Here is a 6,660-nt window from a genome sequence, read left to right as displayed (position 1 = left end):
GTTGCTCCTGTAGGAGAGAACAGCAGGAGAGGGATGCACTGGGGCAACTCTCTCTCCGGGGTGTACTAAGGCTGAAGCCTTGGGTCGCCTTACCCTCGTACACTTTATCAGGCCGTAGCCTTGGGCCTCCTGCCCTTCGGCCTCCTGCCCTAGAGGGTGTAACAATTGCCGTCAATACGGTGTTACTTGGGACTGAAGCTAGTTCAGTCCCACCCCTTTTCTGAAGACGATTGTTCTGCCCGCAAGGTAGTTGCCTTTCCCCGGTCACCTGGTGTTGGGGCAGTTGCGGGGAATAAGGGCCCAGGACCGTAGTGTCCTGGTGACCCTCTTGATTGGGGTCACTAACCCCACTGTTGTGTCCTCCTGGGGTGGTGGTGCGGTGGCGGCCCGGTGGTGGGTGGTGAGGTGGGAGGTCCGGCGGCAGGCACGGCGGGCATTTTACCCCATCCCACCTGTTTCTCTCTCTCTCTCTCTCTCTCTCTCTCTCTCGTCAATATAACAGAAAGTTCTGATGACGAAGAAGATTATGATTAAAGATCAGAGAGAGGATTAGGCCTACAGAGGAAACCTCTTAAAAATAAAACGCGCCTAGACTTTTACCTCATAGGTGGTGTGGAAAAAAAGTTGAAAATAAATAATAAATATATACAATATATATATATATATATATATATATATATATATATATATACAGAGAGAGAGAGAGAGAGAAAGAGAGAGAGAGAGAGAGAAACAGGTGGGATGGGGGTAGGTAGGGAGACAGAGTGATAATCCGATACTTGGTGGTCAAATTGGCAACGTCGCACTTGGGGAAATTCCAACTTCTGCCACACCCTGAACGGACTTCTTGCTGCGAAAGGAGTATAGTTCGCTGTTGGTATTCTGTCATTCATTATTCATAAAACCCCTCACACTTTATATTTCTGTTACTATATAACACTTATATATATCTGCAGTCTTTATCCACAAGGTTCCTTCAGTAGTATTAGTTTATTGTCACTGAAGTCATTCAATTTTTCATTCAGTAAAATACGTAGAGAGCCACGGATTCACTTTCACTGTTATAACCTCCAGTATTTGTACTCATATTCTTATAGTACTAATTACTTACATTTCAATTTACATTTTCTATTGTATTTTCAATATTTACACTTCTATTTTACTTACACTATGTTATTCACTGTCACTTGCAGTAACATAAAACTATATTACACTGTTCAGTCATATGTACTGTACATCCATTGCTTTCACTTGCTATTTACACATTATTTACACATTATTTTCCTTTCCCACTTGCACTTTTAGAACTGCTTCTGGCTGTGGTAATCAAAGAAGCAGGTAACACAGAGGGGAACCTGGCACTCAGCGCACTGCCAAGAGGTGCGTTTGTGCTCAGGTGTGCGTCGGGTGGTATGTGCACACACCTGGCACCTGCGGATCGCAGCCTTCCTCTTGGTTGTGGCAGGCATTTGCACCAGTCTGTGCCGATCTATGTACTCCCTCTGCTCAAGTCTGTCGAGAAGTGTTACTGTATGGTGCCTTGGAGTTGCTGCTGTCACCCTACTATATCTTTCAAGCAGCTGCTGAATACAAGTCCTGGCAAACAACCTCAGGGAGAAGGACTTGGGTGGCTTGACCTTCATCTTGTACAGGATGAAGGCGTTCAGCATCGCCATGTCTATGAGATGCAGAAAAACTTTCCTGTACCACCTAGTATTCTTCCTGAGGCAGTCGATCTCTCCAATCATCATGTTGGACTTGTCCACCAGCCGCATGATGATATTGTAGTCTAAGACAGCATCAGGTTTCCTCACAGGTTCGCCTGTCATACGGTCGACCTTCCCACTGTCTGTCATTTCCCCCTTGTGTACGTTGGTGTGTATGTGCACGACCCTCTTGTCATGCCACCGTATTGCCAGCATCTTCTCAGACTTGCGTAGGTGCACGTCTCCTCGCTGCGAGGTTCCTGCCTCTGGGAATTTAGGGAAGTGGGCACGATTACTCTTGACAGTGCCGCAGGAGCCGATGTCGTGCTCTGAAAGTTATTTGGCAAGTTTCGGTGCTGTATAATAGTTGTCTGTATACAGCACATGATTCCCACCAAAATACCTTTCAAGGAGCACTTTCACTACACAGACTGAGAAGCCAAGGGGGTGTGTTTTATCAAGATCGACAGTGCTGGCTGAATAAATGACGAAGTCAAGGATGTACCCCATCTTACAGTCGCACAGTACAAAGAACTTGATTCCAAAGCGATGGCGTTTGCTTGGAATGTACTGCACAAACCTAAGACGTCCTCTGAACAAAACCAAGGATTCGTCAATGACAACCTTCTGAAAGGGATGGAAGAATGTCATAAACTTATCCTTCATTCTGCTCAGAATCTCCCGGATCTTCCAGAGTGGGTCGGTTTGGGAAAGTACATCGTTGTCAGCAAAGTGCAGGTTTCCCATGATGTTCAGGAAGCGATCTCTGGCCATGTACTTATTGAAGGTGGGTGAGGGTAGTAAGGGGTCCATGGACCAGTATTCTTCCAACTCATGCTTCTTTGAGTGTGGCATGAGAAGCATGAGGGCGAAGATCACATACATCTCCTGAACTCCCAGTATGGACCACTGTTGCATCTTGGCTGCACCTGTACCACTTGCAGCACGTTGTGATTCATACCTGTTGGTCTCATCACATATGTGCTGCATGACTTCGTCATCGAGGAAGGCCAAAAGGAAGTCCACACACTCAGCATCCTCGTCAAGAGTGAAGGCAGGCTGTATTCCTGAGGAACTCTCGTCAAAATGGAGATGTTCAGGGACAAAATCGGACCCTTCCATCCACGTGAAGGCGTCCAGGATTCCCTGTCGTGGCGGTGTAGGGTGGGTGAGGGTGGAGGGTGGCTGTGAGGCAGATTTATCTGGTTCAAGGTCACTCGCACTGACCCTGGGTTGCCGTACAGCACTAGCAGCCCTTACTCTACTGGCAACTCTACTTTTACAGGTCAGGGATTTACCTCTTCCTCTACAGCCTGCCTTCACTGTTGATGCTGGTGGTGACTCCGACGACGAAGACTCCGGAGAAAATTCAGCAGAAGAGGAAAAAATGAGTGAAGTGGGGCTTGGGGAACAGAGAGGTGAATCACCTCGGGACTCATGGTGGGCTGGGTCACGCAGGGCCATTGTTCCGGGGCTAACCCGCTGTCTTTTCATTCCCTTCCCAAATTCCTTCCCTTGCTGCACTAATGGCTCCTTTCCCTTGGACCTAGGGATAACTTGGGACACTGAAAGACTCGTACTAGTAGTTTCTGGCACGATTTCCTCACCCGGCTCATCACACGAATCCCCCGATGGGTCATAGTCACTATCCATCATTATCATTGATAATTCGGCTAGTATCCCTGACCGTCTTGGAGAGAGCTCCAACATACTTGATCTCTTTCTTACAACTAATCCTTCTGCTTACACTGTTAATCTTTTCTCTCCTTTGGGCTCCTCCGATCACAACCTTATCACCTTAACCTGTCCTATCGCTCCGGTACGGCCTGCGGACCCTCCAAAAAAACGTCATCTCTGGCACTTTGGAGCTGCGGATTGGGAGGCCCTCAGGCAGTACTTCTTTGATTTTCCCTGGAATGATTTTTGCTTCCATGGCCGGGAGCCATCTGAGTGTGCCTTGCACATTACAGAGGTTATTCTCTCGGGCATGGAAGCATACATTCCTTTCTCATATCCTTTGACTAATCCACGAAAACCTTGGTTTAATCACGCTTGTTCTAATGCTGTCCGCAACAAGGAGAGGGCCTATAAAACGTATCGGAGCCAACCCACCCCTGAATCACATCTTTTATACATTTCTGCCCGGAATCGTGCTAAGTCTGTTCTTCGCTCTGCTAAAAATAATTTCATCTGTACAAAATGCTCTCAACTCTCTAACTTGAACTCTTCCTGCTCCTTCTGGCACCTTGCCAAAAACCTTTCTAACAACTTTACCTCATCATCCTTCCCTCCTCTTTTCTACTCTGATGGCTCTGTAGCTATTGCTTCTACTGATAAAGCAGATCTCTTCGCTCAGACTCTCTCCTCCAACTCCACCTTAGACGATTCCGGTGTTGTTCCTCCCTCACTTCCCCCCTCTGACTTCCTCATGGCAAATATTAAAATTTCTTCAGCTGATGTATTTTTTGCCATTGCTGGCCTCAGTACTAATAAGGCATATGGGCCTGATGGAGTCCCTCCTGTTGTTCTCAAGAACTGTGCTTCTGTGCCTACTCCCTGCCTAGGCAAACTCTTTCGCTTTTGTCTCTCAACTTGTACCTTTCGTTCTTGCTGGAAGTTTGCTCTCATTCAGCCAGTCCCAAAGAAGGGTGACCATTCCCAACCCTCTAACTATCGTCCAATTGCTTTAACATCCTGTATCTCAAAAGTTTTCGAGTCAATTCTTAATAGAAAAATTGTAAAGCATCTTTCCTATCACAACCTTCTTTCTGATCGTCAGTATGGGTTCCGTCAGGGACGCTCCACAGGGGATCTTCTCACCTACCTTTCAGACTCCTGGTCATCCTCCTTTCGGACTTTGGCGAAAGCTTTGCCATTGCACTTGACATCTCAAAGGCTTTCGATCGAGTCTGGCACAAATCTTTAATTTCCAAACTGCCCTCTTACGGTTTCTATCCTTCTATCTGTGCCTTCATCTCTAGCTTCCTTTCTGGTCGTTCTATAGCCGCTGTTGTAGACGGCTATCGTTCTTCTCCTAGATCTATTAACAGTGGTGTTCCTCAGGGCTCTGTCCTATCACCAACTCTATTCCTTTTATTCTTCAATGACCTTCTAAGCTGTACATCTAACCCTATCCATTCATACGCTGATGACTCCACCCTTCACCTTTCCATTCGATTCCCACAACGTCCATCTCAGCAGTTACTTCTACAGGCAAGGGATGAGGCTATGGCACACCTAATGTCTGACTTGGCTCGTATCTCTGACTGGGGTAAAAATAATCTGGTTGTTTTTAATGCATCAAAGACTCAGTTTTTGCACCTATCAACCCGACACAATCTTCCACAGGTATACCCACTTATGTTTAATAATACTCAACTTAATCCTGCATCATCGTTGAACATGCTTGGGGTTTCATTTGCTCGGGACTTGTCTTGGAAAGATCATATTACATCTCTTGTAAAATCTGCTTCCAAACGATTGGGTGTGCTAAGCCGACTCCGTTCCTTCTTTACCCCTGCACATATATACAGAGGTTTCATCCGCCCCTGTGTGGAGTACAACTCTCATGTATGGGGGGGCTCCCCATATACAGCTCTTCTCAATAGGGTGGAGTCAAAGGTTTTTCATCTCATTAACTCTCCCCCTCTTACTGACTCCCTTCAACCTCTGTCTCTTCGCCGCAGTGTTGCATCTTTATCTCTTTTCTGTCGCTACTTCATTGGTCACTGTTCCTCTGAACTGTCCGCATGCATTCCTCCACTTCTACGATGGGCGCGTAGCACCCATCTAGCAGCAAACTCTCACCCCTTTTCTGTCCAACTTTCTAATGCAAGAGTCAACCGTTACTCCCAGTCCTTCATTTACGCAACAGGTCAATTCTGGAACTGCCTTCCTCTGTCTGTATTTCCTGCTTCCTATGATCTCCAGTCTTTCAAACGCAGTGTGTCCAGGCATCTTGAAATGAATGTATCTTGAATTTGGCTCTCTCTTGTATTTTGTTTTTCTCTTGGAGGGAACAGTATTGCTGGCTCATTGCCATTGGTTCCTTCTTCCTCACATAAAAAAAAAAAAAAAGTTCACGTTCCACTGCTGTGTCACTTAGTCTTTTCCTGCTTCCCCCACGAGTTTTTCTGGGTGTAGAGGTCACGGGGCCCTTTGCAATGGGCGCAGAAGCGGCAGAAATGGCGGGGCTCCAGTGCGACATGCTTTGACCACAGAGGAGGAGAAAGAACTAAATGGCGTGGCTTATCTGAGAAGGCAAGGGTTAACAGTGACAATGGGGTTGATAGCTGCTAACTTACATGCTAAGAAATTATTGGTAGAAAATCTCGGCAATACATAAAGAAATAGTGTAGTTCCAGGTGAATGTAAATGTTACTTAGGCTTCTCCCTTCCTTTCTGATATATATTTTTATTACAGAAATAGATTACAAGGCATAATTCAAAGGGGAAATTACCGTGGGAATTTAGCGAATGAATGCATGTGAGGTGTTGTCAGGTGACAATTAGCTAATTCCTGGTGTATACCACTATCACTTACCTTATTTTTTTTGGTATACCACGTTGAGTACACCGCTTCCCATCCGATCAGCGAAGTTAAGCAACGTTGGGTCTGGTTAGTACTTGGATGGGTGACCGCCTGGGAACACCAGATGCTGTTGGCATCCCTACGTGTCAAGTGGGGTTGGTGGAGGATTAGTGCCCCTCCCTGTAAAACAACTAACTCTAAGCCCTTGGCCACCCCATTTGGGATACATGGCATCTGGCAAGGGATGGATGGGATATATTATTTTGTATAAGTATAGGGCATAGGGCTTATTTCAATGGATGAAATCTGTGGAAAAATCCGGGGGAGATTTGCTTAGCGCAGCGCGGCAGGGCAGGCAATAGGAAAGGGTAAAGAGGTGAGGTAGGGAGGGGTGAGAGGGTACTGGAGGGGAGGTAGGGAGGG

General features: G+C 46.4%; 1 pseudogene; it reads left to right on the top strand.

The window, feature by feature from the left end:
• Positions 1-6,254: 6,254 nt before the first annotated feature.
• LOC145410900 (5S ribosomal RNA) lies at positions 6,255-6,373 on the top strand (annotated as a pseudogene).
• Positions 6,374-6,660: the final 287 nt, after the last annotated feature.

This window comes from Coenobita brevimanus, chromosome 86 (genome assembly GCF_032717465.1).
Source record: "Coenobita brevimanus isolate Jiangsu-jjx chromosome 86, ASM3271746v2, whole genome shotgun sequence".
NCBI classification, from domain to species: domain Eukaryota; kingdom Metazoa; phylum Arthropoda; class Malacostraca; order Decapoda; family Coenobitidae; genus Coenobita; species Coenobita brevimanus.
The sequence above is the reverse complement of the archived record's forward strand: the minus strand, read 5'-3'. Positions and strand labels throughout refer to the sequence as shown.